General features: G+C 41.0%; 1 protein-coding gene across 5 annotated transcripts in view; it reads right to left on the bottom strand.

Moving 5' to 3' along the window:
* Positions 1-21,393, bottom strand: part of TMEM182 (transmembrane protein 182) — a 228,475-nt gene that overhangs the window by 186,326 nt on the left and 20,756 nt on the right. The gene's annotated exons all lie outside the window — the stretch shown is intronic.

Here is a 21,393-nt window from a genome sequence, read left to right as displayed (position 1 = left end):
CCTTGCCCTCACGAGTTCAGTCCAGTGAGGGAAAAGCAGTTAACACTGTGTGCTAAGTGCCCTAGCCGAGGGGTGCACAGAATATCGCGAAGCCAGATGACGCCTGCACAGAGAGGCCACTGTTTCAGGGCTGGATGGTAGTAAGAGAAGGTCTACAGTACTGGGTATAGTTGAACTGGGTCTTGACGTTTGCCTAGGATTTCAGTAGGCAGAAGGCAGGAGGAAGGTGACGGGGGAAGGGAAAGCAGCTTCCCTAAGCTGCCACCCAGGTGGATGAGGGGAACGACAATGAGGAACCCAGGAAGGTAGCCAGTGCTTTACATGCCACTCGAGGGCTGACACTTTATCATACTGGTCCTAGGAAGCCCCTGAAGTCAGTGATCAGAGCTGGTGGCCACATTTGTATGAGAGTTATCATTCCTGTAACTGGATAGAGAATGAACTGGCAGGAAAAAGACAGAACAGGGAAAACAAGTTATGTAGTTATCACAGCCCCCGAGTGGGGACTAATGCCGGGCAGTTGGGGGAGAGGTGAAACGAGCTTCAGTGATTCTGTTGTTACAGGTAGTAAGAAACCAGCAAGATAAAGGCTGTCTTCATGGATTTCATTTATATATCAAAACGGTTTGTTCTGTTGAGATACTAAGAAATCGTCTTGATTTTGTAACATTTCAACTTACGCGACAAACCCTCTTTCATACAGAGCATAGGGGGAAAGTCAATCCAAATGATCACAATTCCAAATTCGTAGTGTTTTGATAAATTATTTTGTTGGGTATATAAAAATGTAAATATTGTACTTGCAGTTTAAAGATAAACTTAAGTGTTATTCATTTTTCAAAACTTGCTATCTTGCCTCAGACACCTCACAAAGCTAGTTCAGAAAGCTAATCCTGTATTTCGACACATCCTCAAGCACACACAGCGTGAAGTGCTATAAAACGGTCTAAATGAAGCCAAAACAAAACACATCACCCCCTCCACCATCCTCGGCAGCAAACGAGAGCCCCCAGCATATGTCGCCGTAGCTTTAGGCAAGACGCTTCTGCTACACAGGCCAGCAAGCCTGTCCTGCATCTCCATGTACTACTTGTCTTGGCGATGTCGGGCGGGTCTAAAAATACAGCAATGCCCGCACCAAAGCAGAAGGACAGGCTGTACAGAGCGGCCGTGTCGGAGCTCCACAGGCCGGACGTGCCAAGCCAAGCCACATGTTCTGCTCGGGCCACTGATTTTTCAGGACAAAAAGAACACTGAGAGACTCGACAGAGTTTACTGACTTCCCTCTTGTAAACTTGGCAGTGAAGGAAGAGCTGAGAGGGAGAAAGTGCCTCAGGAAGGAGGGGCAGGGCCCTCACCACCCACACTGGCTGTGACCTTGGGAAAGGCCCAGAAATCATTCTCAAGTTTCTCTTCCTGAGAGTTTTGGGGAGGGAGCGGCCGGAAGGGAGCCTTGCCGGGGAGCTGGGCAGAGGGGCGCTGCAGGAATGCAGGTAGGAGTGGTGGCGGCACCCTCAAGGTCGCAGTAGGGCGGGAACCCAGGCTCTTGGAAGTGAGGTGAAGGGGACCAGAACAGGCCACCCTCACATATGCCAGTTTGGTATAAGGATTATTTTGAGCTGGGAGCAAATGAGAATCAATGAATGCAGAAAGAAACCTCCCAGGAGTTTTCCTTATCAAACTGGAAGGAGAAACTTCTGAGAAATGAGGACTTCCAGGGGAGTTTTATGGCCACGAAAAAGACAGCAAGTCAACACCAACATGGGTCTTTAAACAAAGCTACAAATACAAGCCATATGTTCCATTGCTTTCTCTCCTATACTTTTCCTGGTCACTTTCCCACAGTTTACCACCCGAGCCCAAACCTCTTCTTCCTTTGTCTTGTCGCATCTCCATGTTCATCGTTCTTTGCTAAAAGGTATGTAAGTTCCCAGGCCTATCTGCTTCTTTGGGTCTTCACGTTTCCATGAAGGCCTCTGTATGCACACATAATCATAAACCTCTCCTATGTCAATGTCCATTTTTATCATCTAATTTGCAGGGCCCAGTTACTGAACCTAAGGAGGTAGAGGAAAATGTTTCTTCCTTCCCTGTGGTGGCACTGTGTACAAAGCCACTCAGATCCTCGCACAGGGGACCAGGTGAGCATCCAGAGTAAAGCTCCAGCTCCAAGGTCTTCCTCTGACCCCTGCTGCCTGAGGGGGCCTGGACTGATGGCTCCCCTCCCCACTCAGCTTTCAGAGCCACCCTGGAGGGTTTTAACATCATACCCAAGCTAGGATTCCAAACCACACCAACTGAATGAGAATCTCTGAGGGTGAGCACAAGTGACCATATTTTTTAAAGTCCCCTAGAAGAATGGGATGTACAGCCAGGATGAGAACCACTGGCCTGCTGAGTCTCTCTGGAGCTGCGAATTTTATTGAGAAGGTGCTGCTCAGCCTTTGCAGGTATTCTCTCCTCTGTCATCACAAAAATCCCTATTTTGTGTTTTACAGATGAGGCTCAGAGAGGTTAAGTAAAGTCCCCAAAATGAAACAGCCAGTAAATGACAAGGTCAAGATTTGAACTCAGGGCTATCTGAGCTCAGTCTCAGACACCATTAGCCTCAATGTTTGTGGTGTTTATTTCCAATAAATTGTCACTGATCCATCTAAGGCTTCTAGGCTCAAATCCTCCCACTCTGGCTCCTCGTACCTTATCCTCCAGAAATGCTGAAATTACACTGAAGTTTCCAGTGGGGAAATGCTGTTATCACACCTGTAGGCTTTCATAATACTGCCTCTGTCAGCTAGAATACACAGCTTTCCAACTTGTCCTTTGAGATCCAATCAAACATCCTCCCCAACCCGCCCCAAAAGGACATAGTGGAGTTATGTCCTCATCTCCACCAAAAGGCAGGAGAGTGTAGAATCAGACTCAAGAGCTGGAATATCTCTTACCAGTTGTGTGACCTTGGGTAAGTTACTTAGCTCTCCATGCCTCACTCTCCTTCCCTAAGATGTGATAATAAAGATACCCATCCTAGGGCTTCCCTGGTGGCACAGTGGATGAGAGTCCGCCTGCCGATGCAGGGGACACGGGTTCGTGCCCCGGTCCGGGAAGATCCCACATGCCGCGGAGTGGCTGGGCCCGTGAGCCATGGCCGCTGAGCCTGAGGGTCCAGAGCCTGTGCTCCGCAACGGGAGAGGCCACAACAGTGAGAGGCCCACATACCGCAAAAAAAAAAAAAAAAAAAAAAAAAAAAAAAAAAAAAAAGATACCCATCCTATAGTGCCCTTAAGAGGACTGAAAGAGTTACTGTGAGTCAGCCCTGAGCAGCGCCTTGCCTCTGCACTCCATCGGGGTCTTGACACGTGCCCGTCACCAGACAGCACTCTGCGTTGTACTTCTGTCTTTACGTTTCCACCTCCACTTCTTGCCTGTGCATTCCTGCAGGGCAAAAACTCAGTCTTGCCCATCTTTCTAACCCCAGGGGAATCTTTATGGCTGGCATGTAATAGATGCTCAATAAAATATGAATAAGTGAATAATCAATAACTTATCACTCAGTCTCCACTGAAATCTCAATGTATACGGTTAAGGTTAGTGAGATATTTAATGGCCATGGGACAGAATGAAGCTAACTCATTCAAAACGGAAATGAATTGATGGTCTTGGCCTATAATCACAATGGCTAGGGATCACTTAAATCCCTACTAGGGAGAAACAGGCACTCGGAAGAGAAGAGTTGAGTTATCAAGTGATGAGATGTTAACACCTGGATACTAAGTAAGAGTACCAAGGACTATGTAACCATCCTTTCCAGGCTGCTGAATACCCAGTACATAGAAATGAATCAAGAACATTGGGAACTTCTGTAAATGTTCCTGCCCAACTCTAAAAATGCCAGAAGAGAGGCAAATTTCCTCATTAACTAATTCCCTCTTAAAAAATCAGATCTATTCCTGAGAAGACTTGCTGTCTTTTATACTGAGCCATGAAAGGAACATTTTTAGGATCCCTTTATTCATATACCTTTTTTAAACATTGACTATGAACCTGTTTACCCAAAGCTTTTGGCAGACAATTGAAAATAATTATAGCAAAGCCTTGCTTACTTGATTGTAAGTTTTCTAGGACTCCTGAGCCTTCATTTTCATATCTTTCAGATGATTTGCCTCCACAAATCTCTAACACCTTAGAAATCACACTTCTCTGAGGAACTTTATGGTCTTTCATTGCAACTATACATCCAGGAATCTTTCTCTAAGGGATGTGGCTCAAAAGTAGTTTCTATATTTTTTTATCAGAAAAGTTAGTTTGAGAATTGCATAGCACTAAGATGATTTGATATTTCCCCTCTATCTTGATCATAAAACACCAACAAAAGAAGTGATTAACAACTGAATTGAATCCCACTCTTTCATTTACCCATGCTCAAACATTGATTGAAAAATCTATCTTGTATCAGGTGCTGTGCTAGATAAGTACATACTGGTGATACGCCATGAAAAAAAGTCCAGTATGTGCTATCAAGCAGTCTAATGGGAGAGAAACACACCATCAGATGACTGTCAGCTACACCAAGGGCAAGGGGAGAACTCTATGGTATATCACACGGGAATAGAGGAAGGGTAGTTGACCCAGTCTTGGCATATTTGCAGAAGGCTTCTTGGAGGAGCTGATTCACTTTTTTTTTTTTTTAATTTTTATTGGAGTACAGTTGATTTATAATGTTGTGTTAGTTTCAGGTGTACAGCAAAGTGAATCAGTTATACAAACCCATATATCTAATCTTGTTTAGAGTCTTTTCCCATATAGGCCATTACAGAGTACTGAGTAGAGTTCCCTGTGCCATACAGTAGGTCCTTATTAGTTATCTATTTTATATATAGGAGGGTGTATGTGTCAATCCCAGTCTTTGGAGGAGGTGATTCTTAAACAGGAGAGCAGTAATGCAGGAAATGAAGGCAGAGAGCAGAAAGTACGAACAAGAAAGAAGGCGGGTGTGTGCAAGTAGCCTAGTGTGAAGGCACAGAGAAGGAAAGCTTTGGTGCTGGGGAAGTGGTGAGAGAGAGAAGGTACGAGGCACATCATGACGGTCCTTGTAGAATATGGTCATTTAGCAGGGGAGCATTTTGGCCCACGTTACATGAAACTTTCCCTCCAAACAATATGAAAAATCACTGAACAACTTAAATTAAAATAGGTATTTTGTCCACATGGAGCTTCAATCTATTAATAATCAAACCATAGGCAAAAGGTTTGCAGTCTGGTTTTGTGAGGCGCGGGGAGGTGTTTTCAGTGCGAAAGAGGGAAAAAAAGGGCAGTAAAACACCTACTCCCTTTTCTTTATTACAGGCATTTATATTTTCTTGATATTTTTTTCTTAGGGGTAAAATACTTAGAGATAAAGGTACCAAAAAATCTAGCGGTACTTCATGGAAACTAGCCTCTCTTGTGAGTAAAATGAAATGGGCAAGAGACCTTATCAAGGAATTGTAATAACAAAAGAAAGGAAGTTAAAAAGTTTCTAGCAACAAAATAAAGGTATAGAGCTGGGAGTAACCATTGGCTGCTGGGGTGAGAGGGTTGTGCAGGCAATAAGCAGTGGCCTGTCCCAGCCAGCAAATGCCTTGGAAAAATACTCAGCCAGCTTAGAATCTGGACCTGCGTAGTTTGGGATGTGAACCACACATGCAAGGAGTACTAGCACAGCCGGTGTGAAATGACCATCCCCTGGGGACAGACAAGATAGCTGAGACATAGCTGCCATCCCTGGCAGGGCAAGCACGCCTCATTTACTCCAGAACAAACATTCACACTTTGCTTATTCACAAACAGAGTCACATTTTCTCCAATGAGCAGGAAACATGATCTTTGCTGTTCAAAGTCAGCATTCACCAAGGACCTAAACCCCTCTTGGGCATTTCTCACTGACTTGGCCTCTTCCAGGGCTCAGTCTGAAGGAATGGGGTAGAAATGCCTATCGGCAGCCTTCAGTCTTCACTGACTTGTCCGCTATTTGCTGTGTGTTCTTCAGAAGTGGGTCACTTGTCCAGCCTCCCTGGTTTTCTGCTTGTTCTTGATAAAAAGGTAGACTATCAGTCTCAGAAGTCACTTCCAACTCTTCTGGTTAGAGTCCCAACAAGTGAATAGTCAATATTTCCCCTTGATAGTGAACTGCATAGACTGAACTTCCAAGTCTCCACTCGAAAGGACCAGCCTTCTGAAACTGCATGTTTAAGCAGAAAATCATTGAAAAGATCAAACGTAGCATTCCCATAGCTACTCTACACACAGTCTAGTGGGGGATTTGGTTGTATTTATTTATTTGCAGTGATAAGATACATCTTGGGAAGACTTCACTCTCTAGCTAATCAACATAGCAAGCTGTTGGAGCAAATGCCCTTCATATTGTGTAACAACAGCTGTGGCTCTGGAAACAAGTTAACGCTTCGCTTTCCATTCAACGCGTCCCTTCCCTTAACGATATTAAATCAACACTCTGTGGATGTGAATAATTGCCACAGCCACTTGCAGACTTGAAGCAATGAATCTGAGTGCTAGAAAAGGTGCTTTATAAAAATCAATCATATTTTTTAAAAACTATATATAAAAATCACTTTTATTTTATTTCTATACCCCCAAATTTGCTTGTAAAGAGTAATAAATAGTAAAAGAAAGACTCATATCGAGTCACCATATGAAAACTAAGAAGTAATATAATAGAACTCACCAATTCTCCCCTAATTAATTATAGGTTTTGTTTTAAACTATACATTCCTTGTTAGAAAGATGAAACATAATCTCCTTTACAATGTTATCAAGAAGCTGATTATGGAAACGGAGGCAGCTCACTGCAGAGCATGTACTTTGAGTTGAGAAACCCAAATGCTCTAAGTTTCCTTGGCCTTGAAATGGCAGCAATGAACTCTACCTCACAGCACTGTCATCAAGATCCAAGGAGGCAATCTCTGTAAAATAAAAAGTAGGTGGGCTAGCCCAATGACTGCACAAAATAGGAGCTTATCATAAGAAATAAAATAAGTCATTTTCTTGTGATATTAATGATTTTTATAAAATAAATAACATCTTTTCTTTTTTTATATATTTGTCAATAGATTAGTGGGTTTCAACACGCAGAAACAAGAAATAAGGATATAAATGAACAACTCTGAAGAAATTATGATGGTGCCTTTGTGCAATGAATGGCTCCAATTATTCATAAACTCACTGGATCTAAGCCCTCATGCCAGCACTGAAATTTATCAAGCAGTACTTATGTTTAAAATATAATTCATATATTATCATTTAAAAGTAAAAGAGAGAAAAAAGAGATTACACAAAATGTGATCTGTCAAAGGGGAAACAGTGGTAGTGAGCCCAAGAAGAAAGAAATCCAGGTTGCAAAACACTAGGTCAAATTGCTGTGGACAGCTTGCTAAATTCAAGGGTCAAATCCCAGTCCACGCCCTACTCTACTTCTTAGCAGCATTTGGCCAAGCTTATCACTCCCTTCTCTGAGAAAAGCTTTCTCTTTCTGGTTTCCAGAACACCATACTCTCCTGGTTTGCTTCCCGCTTCCCTAGCTGCCCATCCTCAGTCTCCTTTGTGCGTCTCTCCTCTTCTTCCTGACCTCTGAACAACAGAGCAGCCTAGGGCTCTGTGCCTGGACCGACCTCCTTTCTCTCTACACTCATTCTCCAAATGCTCTTATCTTGCCCCATGGTTTAAATATACCTCCATGCAATGACTGCCAAATGCACAGTTTCTGCTCAAAAACCAACCTTTACCTCTAGACTCTGCGATCCAAAAGCCTATACAACATCTCTACTAGGTGTCCTCAACTTAACATGTCTGAAAACTCCAAAGCTTCCTCTTAACAATCAACTCTACGTCAGCTTTCCCCATCTCTAAAAATAACAACTTCATCCCTCCAGTTGCTAAGGACAAAAAGTGTCATCATTAACTCTGCTCTTTCCCTACACCTCACAGTGAACCATCAGCAAATCTGGTCAGCTGTTCCTTCAGAATGTAACTAGATAAACTGAGCTTCTGCTTCCAGGAAGATGAAGCAAACATACTTTTTCCCTATTGTTTCTTTTAATCACAACTAAAATCCCTGCTGATTATCTATGAAACAAACAGAAGAAGATTCAGAAAGAAGGGAGAAAAGAAGACCAACTAGGAAACTTGGAACCCAAGGAATGCTGTGATGGTGAGTTCCCTGGGTTTTGTTTTTGCTCACTCATCCCTAGAGCTAGGGGAGCCAATAACTAGGAAATGGCAATGGACACAGACAACAGCAGGCCCAACCCCCCAGCTAGGGAAATGCCAGAGAAGGAAGGGAGGTGAGACTTTTACCACCACAGGTGGTAATGGTCAGCTCCCATCCTGTGGTGTCAGTGGGGATGGAAAAGCAAGCAACCCAGAAATGCCAACAATCACAGTCAAAAAAATTCCCAACAAAAGCTGTCTGTCCAAAGAACCAGGTAAGGGGTTACCTATCAAAGCAGGAAACTTTTAGAAAATAACCACCTGACACCAAACGCTGCAGAATAAAACGTTGGCCCCAACCCCACTGTGATCAGCAAAGACCAAGAGGGGAACCCAGTCTTTGACTCTTGATAGACTGTGGTAAGGTGCCCTCTCCCAACTCCACACACACACATGGATGTATCAGAGAAAGCTGAATATGGAGTCAGGACTTTGATCTCTGCAGGGTAATAAGGCCACCATTCACAGTGACAGTGGAGACCATGTGGGGAACCTGGACTTTCACCCCTACAAGGTGGAAATTAGACATCCTTTCCCCCTGGGGTGGTATCAGAGGAGGCTTAGTGGAGATTCAGGACTTTCATCACCACCCAGTAGTAATTAGGTTACCTTTGCATACCTACCATGTCAATGGCAACCATGGTTAAAGTTGTAACGATTCAATCCTGCCCCTCCTGGTCAGGACGGTATCAGTGGAAACATAGTGGGAAGCCAGAACTTTCACTACTGCCCAGCAGCACCAAGAAGAGTTCCCCTTATGTCAACACAGACTAAATGGGGAGCCTGGAATTCCACCCCACCTGATTTTATTGAGGCAATGCCCACCCCTTCTCCTGCAGGAGCAGTATGAAAAAAAGCCAACCAAAACAGAAGATCTAGAGTCTCATAACATAATACATCCTAATTCCTGGTTTTAATTTTAAAAGATGATGAGTCATCCAAGAACCAGAAAAATCTCAACTTCAATGAAAAGGATCACTCAATAGATGCCAATACAGAATACAGATGTTAGAATTATCTAAGAATGACTTTGAGTGAATCATGATAAAAACGTCTCAAAGAGTAAATATGTACATGCTTGACCCAAATTGAAGAGAAAACAAAAGTTACTGGCAAATAAATAAAAGATATAAAGAAGAAACAAAAGGAAATTTTAGAAATGAAAAATATAGTAGCCCAAAATAAAAACTGAGTGGATGATCTAAACAGTGTAGAGAGAGGAGATATACTCTAAAACACTTTAGATAAATCAAATGGAATGGCCTGGAATGGAATTTTTAAAAATTCAAGTAACCCATAGAAAGACAGGATAAAGAAAACAGAAATGAAAAACAGGCAGAACAAATAGAAAACAAAAATTAAAATGGCGGGGTTGAGGCCCAACATATCAATAATAACATTAAGTATAAATGGTACAATACACTAATTAAAAGTCCACTTTGCCTTAATGTACATGTACCTAACAACAGAGTATCAAACTACATGAGGCAAAAACTGATAGAACTGAAAGGAGAAAAGGATGAATCCACTATTACAGTGGGAGACTTCAACACCTCTCTTATCAGAATGGACAGATTCATCAGGCAGAAAATCAGTAAGGACATAGCTAGACTCAACAACACCATCAAATGGATATACAGTTGTGACCCTGGACGACACAGGTTTGAACTGCATGGGTCCACTAACATGTGGAATTTTCTCAAAAAATATATGGTTGTCCCTTTGTAGCCACCAGGCCACATCCATGGATTTGACTAACCTCAGATCATGTATTAAGTTTGCAATCCACAGTTTGTTGAATCCACAGACGTGTATCCTGCAGGTGCAGAGTACCAACTGTGGGACTTGAGCATCTATGGATTTTGGTATACCTGGTGGATCCTGGAAACAATCTCCAGCAGATACCCAGGGACAACTGTAATAAATATCTATAGAGTACTTCACCCAACAAAAGCAGAATACACTTTTTTTTTTCAAATTCACATGAAATATTCACTAAGCTAGACAACATTCTGGGCCATAAAAAATAACTTAACAAACTTAAAAGAATAGAAATCAAACAAAGTCTGCTCTCAGACCACAAGTGAATTAAACTAGAAATAAATAACAGAAAGATAACAGAAAAATCCCCAAATATGCAGTGATTATAAAACACACTTCTAAATAACACATCGATCAAAGAAGAAATTTCAAAAGAAATTTAAAAAATAGTTTCAACTAAATGAAAATGAAAACACAATTTATCAAAATGTGTGGGATGCAGGGAAAGCAGTGCTTAGAGGGAAATTTATAGCACTGAATTCCTATATTAGAAGAGAAGAAAGCTCTAAAATCAATAATCTAAGTTTCTAACTTAAGAAACTAGAAAAAGCAGAGCAAATTAAATCCAAAATAAGCAGAAGCAAAGAAATAATATGAATTAGAGCAGAAATCAAGAATCTGTAGAAAATCAATAGAGAAAATCAACAAAACCAGAAGATAGTTCTTTGAAAAGATCAATAAAATCAATGTCTCTAGCCAGGCTCTCTAAGGAAAAAATAGAAAGGACACAAACTGCTAACATCAGAAATGAAAGAGATGACATCACAGGCCCTGTAGGCCCTGTAGACATTAAAGAGGTAATAAAGGAATACTATGAACAGCTCTATGCCCCAAAATCTGACAATGTAGTTGAAATGGACTAATCCCTTGAAAGACACAATCTGCCAAAACTCAAACAAGAAACAGACAATCTGAATAAACATATATACATTACAGAAACTGAATCAGTAATTAATAAACTTCCTAAACAGAAAGCAGTAGGCCCAGATGGGTTTACTGTTAATTTCTATCAAACATTTAAGGAAGAAATTATACCAATTCTCTACAATATCCCAGAGGAAAAGAAGCAGAGGTCATATTTCCTAACTCATCCTAAGAGGTCAGTGTTATCCTAATATCAAAACCAGACGTTACAAGGAAAGAAAACTGCAATCAATATCACTCATGAACATAGATGCAGAAATCATCAACAAAATATTAGGTAATTGAATCCAACAATGTATAAAAAGAATTATACACCATGATCAAGTAGAATTTATCCCAGGTATGCATGGCTGCTTCAACATACAAAAATCAGTTTATGTAAACCATCATATCAACAGGCTAAAAAAGAAAAATCACATCATCATATATCAGTAGATGTAGAACAAACATTTGACAAAATCCAACACCCATTCAGGATAAAAACTCTCAGTAAACTAAGAATAAAGGGGAAATTCCTCAAGTTGGTAATGCATATTTACAAAAACCCTACAGCTAATACCATTCTTAATGGTGAGAAACTTGAAGTCTTTCCCACTAACATCAGAAATAACACAAGGATGTTGCCTCTCACCACTCCCTTTCAACCACACCGGAAATCTTAATTACACAATTAGATAAGAAAAAGAAATAAAAGTTATATATATTGAGAAGGAAGAAATAAAGCTGTTTTTGTCTGTAGATGACATGATCATCTAGGAAGAAACTCTGAAAGAATCCATTAAAGACTCGTGGAACTAATGAGTTATTATAACAAGGTTGCAGGACACAAGGGTAATATAGAAAAGGCAATTGATTTCCTCTATACCAGCAATAAACAAGTGGAACTTGAAATTAAAAACAAATGCCATTTACATTAGAACCCCCTGAAAGAAATATTTAGGTATAAATCTAACAAAATATGTACAAGATTTATATGAGGAAAACTACAAATCTGATAAACAAAATCAAAGAATTAAATAAATGGAGAGATGTTCCATGTCTAGAGTAGCAAGACTTAATATTGTCAAGCTGTCAGTTCTTCTTAACTTGATCTATACATTCAATGCAATTCCAAAAAAAATTCCAGCAAGTAATTTTGTAGATATAAACAAACTGATTCTAAAGTTTATACGGAGAAGCAAATGACCCAGAATAGCTAATACAGTATTGAAGAAAATCAAAGTTGGAGGACTGATACTACCTGGCTTAAAGACTTACCATAAAGCTAGAGTAATCAAGATAGTGTGGTATTGGCAAAAGAGCAGACATATATAGATCAATGGCACAGAACAGAGAGCCCAGAAATAGGCCCACAAAAATATAATCAACTGATATTTGACAAAGGAGCAAAGACAATAAAATGGAGCAAAGAAAATTCTGCTGAAACAAGTGGACATCTGCGTGCAAAGAAAATGAAACTAGATACAACCTTACACTCTTCACAAAAATTAACAAAAAATGGATCATAGCCTTAAAAGTAAACTGTAAAACTATAAAAAATAATATAGGGAAAACCTTGGGTATGATGATGACGTTTTAGATACAACCCCAGAGGAACAATCCATGAAAGAAATAATTGATAAGCTGGACTTCATTAAAATTAAAAACTTCTGCTCTGCAAGAGACAATGTCAAGAGAATGAAAAGACAAGCTACAGCCTGGAAGAAAATATCTGCAAGACACAACTGATAAAACACTGATTCAAAGGATACAAGGAACTATTAAAACTCAACAATAAGAAAACAAACAATTTTTAAAAAATGGTCCAAAGACCTTACTTAACAGACACCTCACATAATAGAGCTCATATCTCCCCCGCCTCTGCTACCCCAGGCCCCTTAGTTTCCAGCCTCTTTCCATGTTTTATGTTTCTCTGGGCACTTGTCATTTTCCAATGTACTATATAATTGGCTTATTTTATGTTGCTTTGTCTGCCTCTCCTCACTAGAATGGCAGCTCCACAAGGGCAGGGATTTCCAACTGTTTTGTTCACTGCTGTTCCCCAGAACCTAGAACAGGGAATAGCACACAGTATTTATTGAGTAAATTTTAATCAATATTATCACATAAACAGTAGAAAATCTTGGCCAGTACAGATGGTAATATTAAGTATCATGTACTAGGATAAGGGGATCATGATAATAATAGTGAGCATTATTTATAAAGCCCCTACTCTTTGCCAGAAACTGTGCCAAATGCTTGATGTGGGCATACACCACACACACACACACACACACACACACACACACACACACACACACACTCAGAGAGCAGGCAGCATTTCACTAGGGAGAAGCTAGGATGAATTGATGTGCCTTGAGGATGGCTTATTTTTGGTGTTCTAAATTGGTATAGCATCCTAAGAATAACTGACATTTATTGAATACCAACTAGATGGCAACCACTATGCTAAGCATTTGTAGTATTCTCTTTTCATTTTAACAACCGCATGAGGTTGATACTAAGCTTATCTTCCTTTTGCAGTAAATCTGAGGGGAGATTAGAGACAGGAAGTCATGTTTCGAGATAGTGCACGCAGACCCACTGACTGAAAGGCCAGCTTGTAACGCCCACAGAACCCTTACCAAGAGCCAGTCCCTGTGCTAAGCACTCTGAACAGCATCTATCCAGTCCCCAAAAGAGGGATCAGGAAACTGGACAGCTTAGCTGGGTGGCAGAGCCCCATTCAACCCAGGGCTGTCAACTCCAAACAAACGTCACCTTCTCTATAAGGCCTCCCTGTAACCCTATTTAATACTGAGGTTCCCTCTACGCGCACTCTTTCTCCTTTTATTCCTCTCCAAGCACATGACTGGCTTGTTTATCTTCCGCTGCCCACTACAGTGAAAGCCCCATGAGGGTCAGAATGTAGGGCTGACTCTGGAGCACCCAGAACAGTGCCTAACATACAACAGACACTATTTTTTTCATCAAATCTAGTTAATACTGTCTTCTAAAAAAAGGTCTGAAGCTTGAGGCAGAAGCAATGCTGTTTAAAGATAATCGAGGCCAGGATGGTCTCCTTGCTCCTTTTTGGTTTAAACATTCAATATAAAAGAAGGCAGAAGGAAACTAACCATTATTTACGTGCTTTGGGGTCCAGAACTGGAGTTGGGCACAGTGTGTGGATAATATAATTCTGAAGAGAAGCTTGGGCCCTGGGTTAGAAGTGTTGGGGATTAATGTCTAGAACGTCCCAGTGGTTCCCATCAGAGGTGATTCTGTGCCCATCCAGATACCCCAGGATATCTGGAGACATTTTTGATGGTCACACTGAGGGATGCCACCGGCATCTAGTGGGTGGAGGCCAAGGATCCTGCTAAACACCCTACAACACACAGGACCATCCCTCCCACAACAGTCATCTGGCCCCAAATGTCAACATGCTGAGGCTGAGAAACCCTGGTCTAAGCACCAGGAGGTGCCCTATCATTAGAGGGGATTTCTACTTCTGAGTGTGGCTGACAGCTCCACAGATGTTACCAGAAGCTTCTGTCAAGGCTGCGGCCTGTCCTCTGTGAAGGGAAGCAGACCCACACCGTTGTAAATAACCAGTCTTGTTTATAGAAAGCAATTGTTCCCATTATTGGAGGGATTTACATAAACTGCCAACCAATCCTTAGATGCTGGGCCCTGGAACTGAAAAGCCAACTGTACCCTCAGGAGCTGCAGCCTGGGAAGCCTGAGCGAGCTGCCCCGGGGGCAGCACTTTAACCTGAACACAAGAGAGCCCACACTGGGGCCACAGATGAAAAGTCAGCAGGAAACCAGGAAGTATAGCCCCCCTGAAATATCACTCTGTGTCCGTGATCATGGCTGCATGATCCCAAATGTCTGAATGAACAGTAGGAAATTAAGTGAATGTTAAGGTATTTCCAAACATCTAGGTACTTGACATTCGTGACAAAAAAAAAAAAAAGACGAATTGTATTTTCCATTAAACTTTGCAGAGTATGCTCTTTTTTTCCACACAACTAAGGCAGAGCAGAAGTATTTAAAACTATTTGGTGAATTTACAACAATGTCCAGAATCACCACATACGAACACAAAAAAATTGCAACGTAAGATCCAGCTACACTAGCATAATTGATTTGTAAGTAGAGTTGGGACGTGGAGATCCCGATGTGATTAGATTCCTATGACATGCTGATGTGTCTCCGCAATTATTTAAGAATTTATATTAACTCTTGACTCAAATCTCAATTCGTTTATTTGCTGCTTAAAGCTGTGGTGTATAAGGGCATTCGTTTTTATGGTTTATTTCGCCTTGTAGAGTGAAGCGCAGGATGGTTTTGTGAGGACCTGGTGCTCTCTGCAAGGCTGTGCTCTTCTGGTTGCTATTCCAAGTCCCAGTGTTGACTAATTGCAAAGGTCTCCACTTCCTCACTTCTCGCCCCCCGTGGACACCCAGTGTGAGGTTTCACGTTCCTATCATCACGCTGCTCTGCCCCCCTTTAGGGGGATCGCCGCCTTCTGACCTCTCCTGGGAGAAGAGGAGGAAGCCTGCGCTAGGGCTTGGCTCTCACGAGGATCAGGTGACAGAATGCCCAGGAAAATAGAGGGGAAAGGCATTGCCGCGAAGAGACAGCAGGGCCCTCGGGCTCCACCCAAGGGGATGGGCCGTGCACAGAAGTGGGACACAGAGCAGAAGGTCTGGAAGTCTCAGGCCAAACCAGCAGGGCCTGTGGGTTTATATTTCAAAGGAGCTGACTTTATTGGCCTCTTTATGGGTCCTTGGTGGGGAGGGAGCTACCAGGGGCCACCAGAACTTTTTCATTATCAGCATGTTATCCAATTCCTCTTTGCCCCCTTCTCAATTCTCATTCACTCTACACCTGCACTGAGGGCCACCACGTCTTTCCCAAGACTCTCACCTGTGTAGGCCCCTCTGACGACACACCAGTCTGCCCACTGGCTTGCTTCTCAATACCTCTTTCTGCTTCTCCTTTCTGGACTGTCCTCGCTTCTTTCCTTCTCCTACGTATAACTGGTATTTTACCATCTTCTTTCCTATGACATTTTTTCTTGAAGATTATATCTAATATCAAAAACCATGTCTGCAATTCCTGATCATTAACAGTTGTGCTAATTAATGTCTTTTAAATTAATTGTCAGTTCTGCACATCAAGCTACTTGTTGAACTATTTCAAACTGGTATTCCACCATCAACCCAAATTTACTGTGTCTAAATCCAAACTAAATCCCCATCCTCCACTTCAAAACATGCCACCTCCTCCTGATTCTCACATTTCTATCCTCCCTACCAAATTTTCTTGAAATAATTCACAGTTCAGTGCTGGTTGGCAAGCAATTTGGTACCTTGGCACAATAACGATAATGCAATTTTATTCCTATCTTTTGATTCACCACCATTCACATTTATGAAAACATAATCCGAAGAACCAAAACAAATTATGACAAATATAATACACATAAAATTATATTTAATGTGGAGGTAGCAACTAGCATTTAAAATCTGAGAAACTATTAGGCACAAATATGGAGACATATGTGCTGACGTAAACATAGAAAAGTGATATACATTTGCATTTATAATGATTGAAACAATGTATAATATGCACGTAAAAAAAGACTGGAAAGAAATACACTAAAATAATATTTATTGTCTGGAGGAAAGTGACCGTATTACCTTGATTGTATGTTGTTTAAACTGAATTACACCTCGTTCAAAAGGCAATTCCTTCATCGTCCTAGATTCCTCCAGCTTTCTTTTGTTTGGCTACCAAGTTTTACATTTAACTCATTAAATATCATTGCTATCCATCACTCCCTCTTCACCTTTGCTGCCTCACCCTTGTCCTGCCCTGATAACTTCCAGGCAGGATTACGATGCTGGTCCCCTGAGGAGGCTCCTCTAGGTTGATCCATCAACACTCCCAGCCCTTCTCCCTTCTCCTCCTCTGCCACAGAGGCTAGAAAGCAAACAACTCCACATCCCAGCCCAACAAAGCCATGTGACACAGTTCCGATGAAGAAAGCATTGGTAGAAATCTACTGGAGAATTCTAGGGACATGTTTGCTCTTCTGAACATAGAAGAACATGACAGGGGCTATCCATCTGCCAAGGATGGTGGAAGAAAAGGTAGAAAGGGCCTGGGTCCCTGACAGCATCATTATAGCAGCTGCTTCTGAACTTCTTATTGTGGGAGAAAAATAGCCCTTATGTTTTAGTTGCTGTTTGTTTTCTGCTACTTCCAGCTTGATGTGTTGCTGACTAATATCTTGCCTAGCTGCTTTCCTGCTTCTAGTCTTACATCATTCACAGCACCCTATAATTTTTTTTTTTTTTTTTTTTTTTTTGCGGTACGCAGGCCTCTCGCTGTTGTGGCCTCTCCCGTTGTGGAGCACAGGCTCCAGACGCGCAGGCTCCGCGGCCATGGCTCATGGGCCCAGCCGCTCCGCGGCATGTGGGATCTTCCCGGACCAGGGCACGAACCCGTGTCCCCTGCATCGGCAGACGGACTCTCAACCACTGCGCCACCAGGGAAGCCCTACCCTATAATTTTTATGAGTGAAGGATGAACAGACCAGAAAAGAAAAGTAAATAAATAAATATTGACAATAAAAGCAAAGGACAGCTGACACGTGAAACAATGTTGAAGACCTAAAAAATTACAAAAAGTATGAAAAAAAATTTTTTAAGAGTAACCACAGTCCATTTAAGTAAGGTTTAAAAAATTCCTACACACATCATTAGTTACTCAGGGTATCAGTACCAGCACCAGAGTACAGCACAGTTAGTGGAGACTCTCAAGAAATATTAATTCTTCAAAAATAGTCAGTCTACAGTGGATACAATGGTGAGTCAAACATAAAAGACATCACAGCAGTGGAGCTTAGAGTTGAATCGGGAAGCAATACATGAACAAAATAATTATGCAAGTAAATGATTAAAATTTGTGCTACAAATTATCACATTAAAGCATGGTTTTTATAAAGGAGAACCTGGTCTAGTCCAAGTATTAGTGGGGACGGGGGACCAGGCGCTACACTAAGCTCTGGTGATATAAATTTGAGTAGGTTACATTCTGTGCCTTTGGGGAGTTGCAATAAATAATTAAGAAGCCCAGTAAACAAACAACTACAGTTAAGTACAAGGAGCACTCCAATGGGTGTGATCAAAGGCTATGGGGACACCAAAAGGAAATGATTGATTCACTCAAGGATTGAGTTACCTTGAAAATTAATCCACATTCAGTACATCATCACCAAATGTTACCAAATTAATGAACTATGACTGAATTTAAGCATGAAACAAACCAGAAAATCTAAATTCTGACATATCAAAAAGTAATGAAATTGTTTAATGGACTTTGAAGCACGCAGTCCTAGCTCAGAAAATAATTCTGAGAATTAGATCACCCCCTCTAAGCTTGGTCAACCATCCAAATGACTAGATTTGAACCATGATTGTATGCGTTTGAGATTAAGACAAAAATAAAGGAAACAATGAATTAGACCAGACTGTATACACAAGTCAGGATCAGACAGCAAGGCAGAAAAAGCCAACATAAGTTTACTTTGTTCTTTTATTGAGATCCAACTAAAAGACTTACACTTAAAAAGATTTAATACTAAGAACTAAAATCAGCCTTTTCATTCACTGTAGTTTATAAGGTTATCAATAAACAACCAGAGACTTGGACCTTACATTAGTTCTGCCAGTGATCAGCTGTGTGAAGACAGAATCACATGGTTTCTCTGAGTCTCAGCCTCCTTATCATGAAAAAGAATAATTTCATCAGTAATATCCAATAATTCTAAAATAGACTTTCCAGATAAACCATCCACCATTGTATCATTTTCACTGATTTCAAATATTGGCTAACTGTAACTGTAAAAAATCAGGAGAATACAAAGACATTTTACCAATAATTTCCCAGCCCACGATACATCAGATTTCACAAACAATACTTTGAACTTTCCTAAGATAAGTTGGCAAATGTATAATGCCTGATAATTAAGAAGCTGTGCAGCCAAAGAGTAGTTCTGAAGTCTAGTGAAGTCTATGTGGCCTCATTAACCAGGAAGCACACACTTTCGATCGGGTGGAATCTTTTTGATGAAATCTATGTCCTTCTCTTGGATAAAGGAAACAATAAAATAATCACCCAAATATAATGTCACATATCATTGTACAGTGTTATGAAGATAAACGAAACTTGCATATAGTATTTCTGCTGTAGGACATACCTCTTCCCACCTCAGTCATTTTTACTTAGAGTGTTTGATAAAGTTGCTTAAAGTGAATAAGGAGTTACAATATGTGTGCCGAAGAGGAGTTTGACAATTTAAACAAAATGGAATACGGTTTTGTCAGTAGATTCAAAAGATGACACAGTAATTATATGTAATGCCACATAATAATCCGAATGTAATTGCGGTGTAATTTTTCTGACATGCATTTACTATCCTTCTCCAACGTAATTATTATGCACAGATAACGTTACCTTGTTTTTCAAGTTCTCCACTATCTCCTTGAGGTGCAAACTTTTCAAATATGTAGATTCATTTTTAAATATATGGTACTTACAAGACCTATCTTATCACAGGACCTCAACATATGAGTATCAACAACAGCAATACTAATATTTATGCAAATACCTAATGTTCCAGAAAGAATGACAAGGAAGGGGTACCATTTTCCTAATTTTTTGTAATGTAACTTTTTTGTAACTTTTTGTAGTATATGATAAAATGGTTTGGGACTTCCCTGGTGGTGCAGTGGTTAAGAATCCGCCTGCCAGTGCAGGGGACATGGTTTGAGCCCTGGTCTGGGAAGACCCCACATGCTGTGGAGCAACTAAGCCCGTGCACCACAACTACTGAGTCTGTGCTCTAGAGCCCGCGAGCCACAACTACTGGGCCCACGTGCCACAACTACTGAAGCCCACGCACCTAGAGCCTGTGCTCTGCAACAAGAGAAGCCACCTCAATGAGAAGCCCGCGCACCGCAACAATGAGCAGCCCCCACTCGTCGCAACTAGAGAAAGCCCACACGCAGCAATGAAGACCCAATGCAGCCATAAATAAATAAATAAATATTCTTTTTAAAAAAAATGGCTTATCCTGCTCTTCCCATGCCATCTGTTCTCTCATCAGTGAGAGGGTCCGTGTCATCCACGATGTAAGAGGGTCTGGCTAGTGTGAATGAGGTGCCTCATGAGGTTTTCAATGGGAAAAGCATCCCCACTGCACACGCTTCAAGGCCGACAGCCACAGACCCTCTGAGCACATGCAATCCTGGTGGACAAGCACAGCTGCGTCCTCACCCCTTTTCCTATCCAGACCCACACCCGCTCCATAAAACGTCATGTTAATGCTGTGATATAAGCAGATGCTACATCCTTTGACAAACTCAGAACAAAATTATAATGTGTGGAAATACAGATTTTATATAAAGATGAGAAAATGGATGAATGACGTAAAAATTCATTAAGTTCTGTGATGGTTAATTTTATGTGTCAACTTAGTTAGACTATGGTGCCCAGTTGCTTGATCAAAGAGCAGTCTAGATGCTGCTATAAAGGTATTTTTTTAGATGTGATGAGCATTTACTATCAGCAGACTATAAGTAAAGTAGATTATCCTCCAGAATGAGGAGGTCGGCCTCATCCAATCAGTTGAAGGACTTAAGAACAAAGACAGGTTTCCTGAAGAAGAAGGAACTCTCCCCAAGACTGCACCACAGATATTCTACCCGAGTTTCCAGCGTTCAGACTCAAGACCACAACCTCAAGTCTTATCTGAATCTCCAGCTGCGGGCTTGCCCCAGATTTCAGACTTGCCAGCCTCCACAACAGCATGAGCCAATTCTTAAAATTTCGCCATCAATCAATCAATCAATCAACCTCAATCTCTCTCTCTGTATACACACACACACACACACACACACAATCCCCTACTGATTGTCCGGAGAATCCTGACTAATACACATTTATTCAGAACGTTAAATATATTAAGTATCTTCTTTGAAAAACAGATATTTTTTGGCTTTGTTTATGACATTGGTAAATTCTGTGCCAACCCTAGTTTTAAGGTTTGGATAAACAATATTAAAAACTTCATGAAACCAGCTGAGAATAAAGTTGACATATTGAGCTTATGTACTTTCTAAAATTAGATTTGTGTACACAAATATATATTGTGTACTTTCTATAGAAACTTAGTTTATATATTTTTATAGAAAAAATAGTATGAAAACATGAAAGGATCCAGGTAATCATGACTCCCAGTTAATGACATCAGACTCTACTCCTTCTATGGGATATCACACACAGCAAAGTTCAGTCATTTTGTAGAAATACAGTAGCATGATCATATTC

Source organism: Phocoena sinus, chromosome 13 (genome assembly GCF_008692025.1).
Source record: "Phocoena sinus isolate mPhoSin1 chromosome 13, mPhoSin1.pri, whole genome shotgun sequence".
Lineage (NCBI taxonomy): Eukaryota > Metazoa > Chordata > Mammalia > Artiodactyla > Phocoenidae > Phocoena > Phocoena sinus.
Note: the sequence above shows the minus strand (reverse complement) of the source record. Positions and strands in the feature narration are given on the sequence as shown.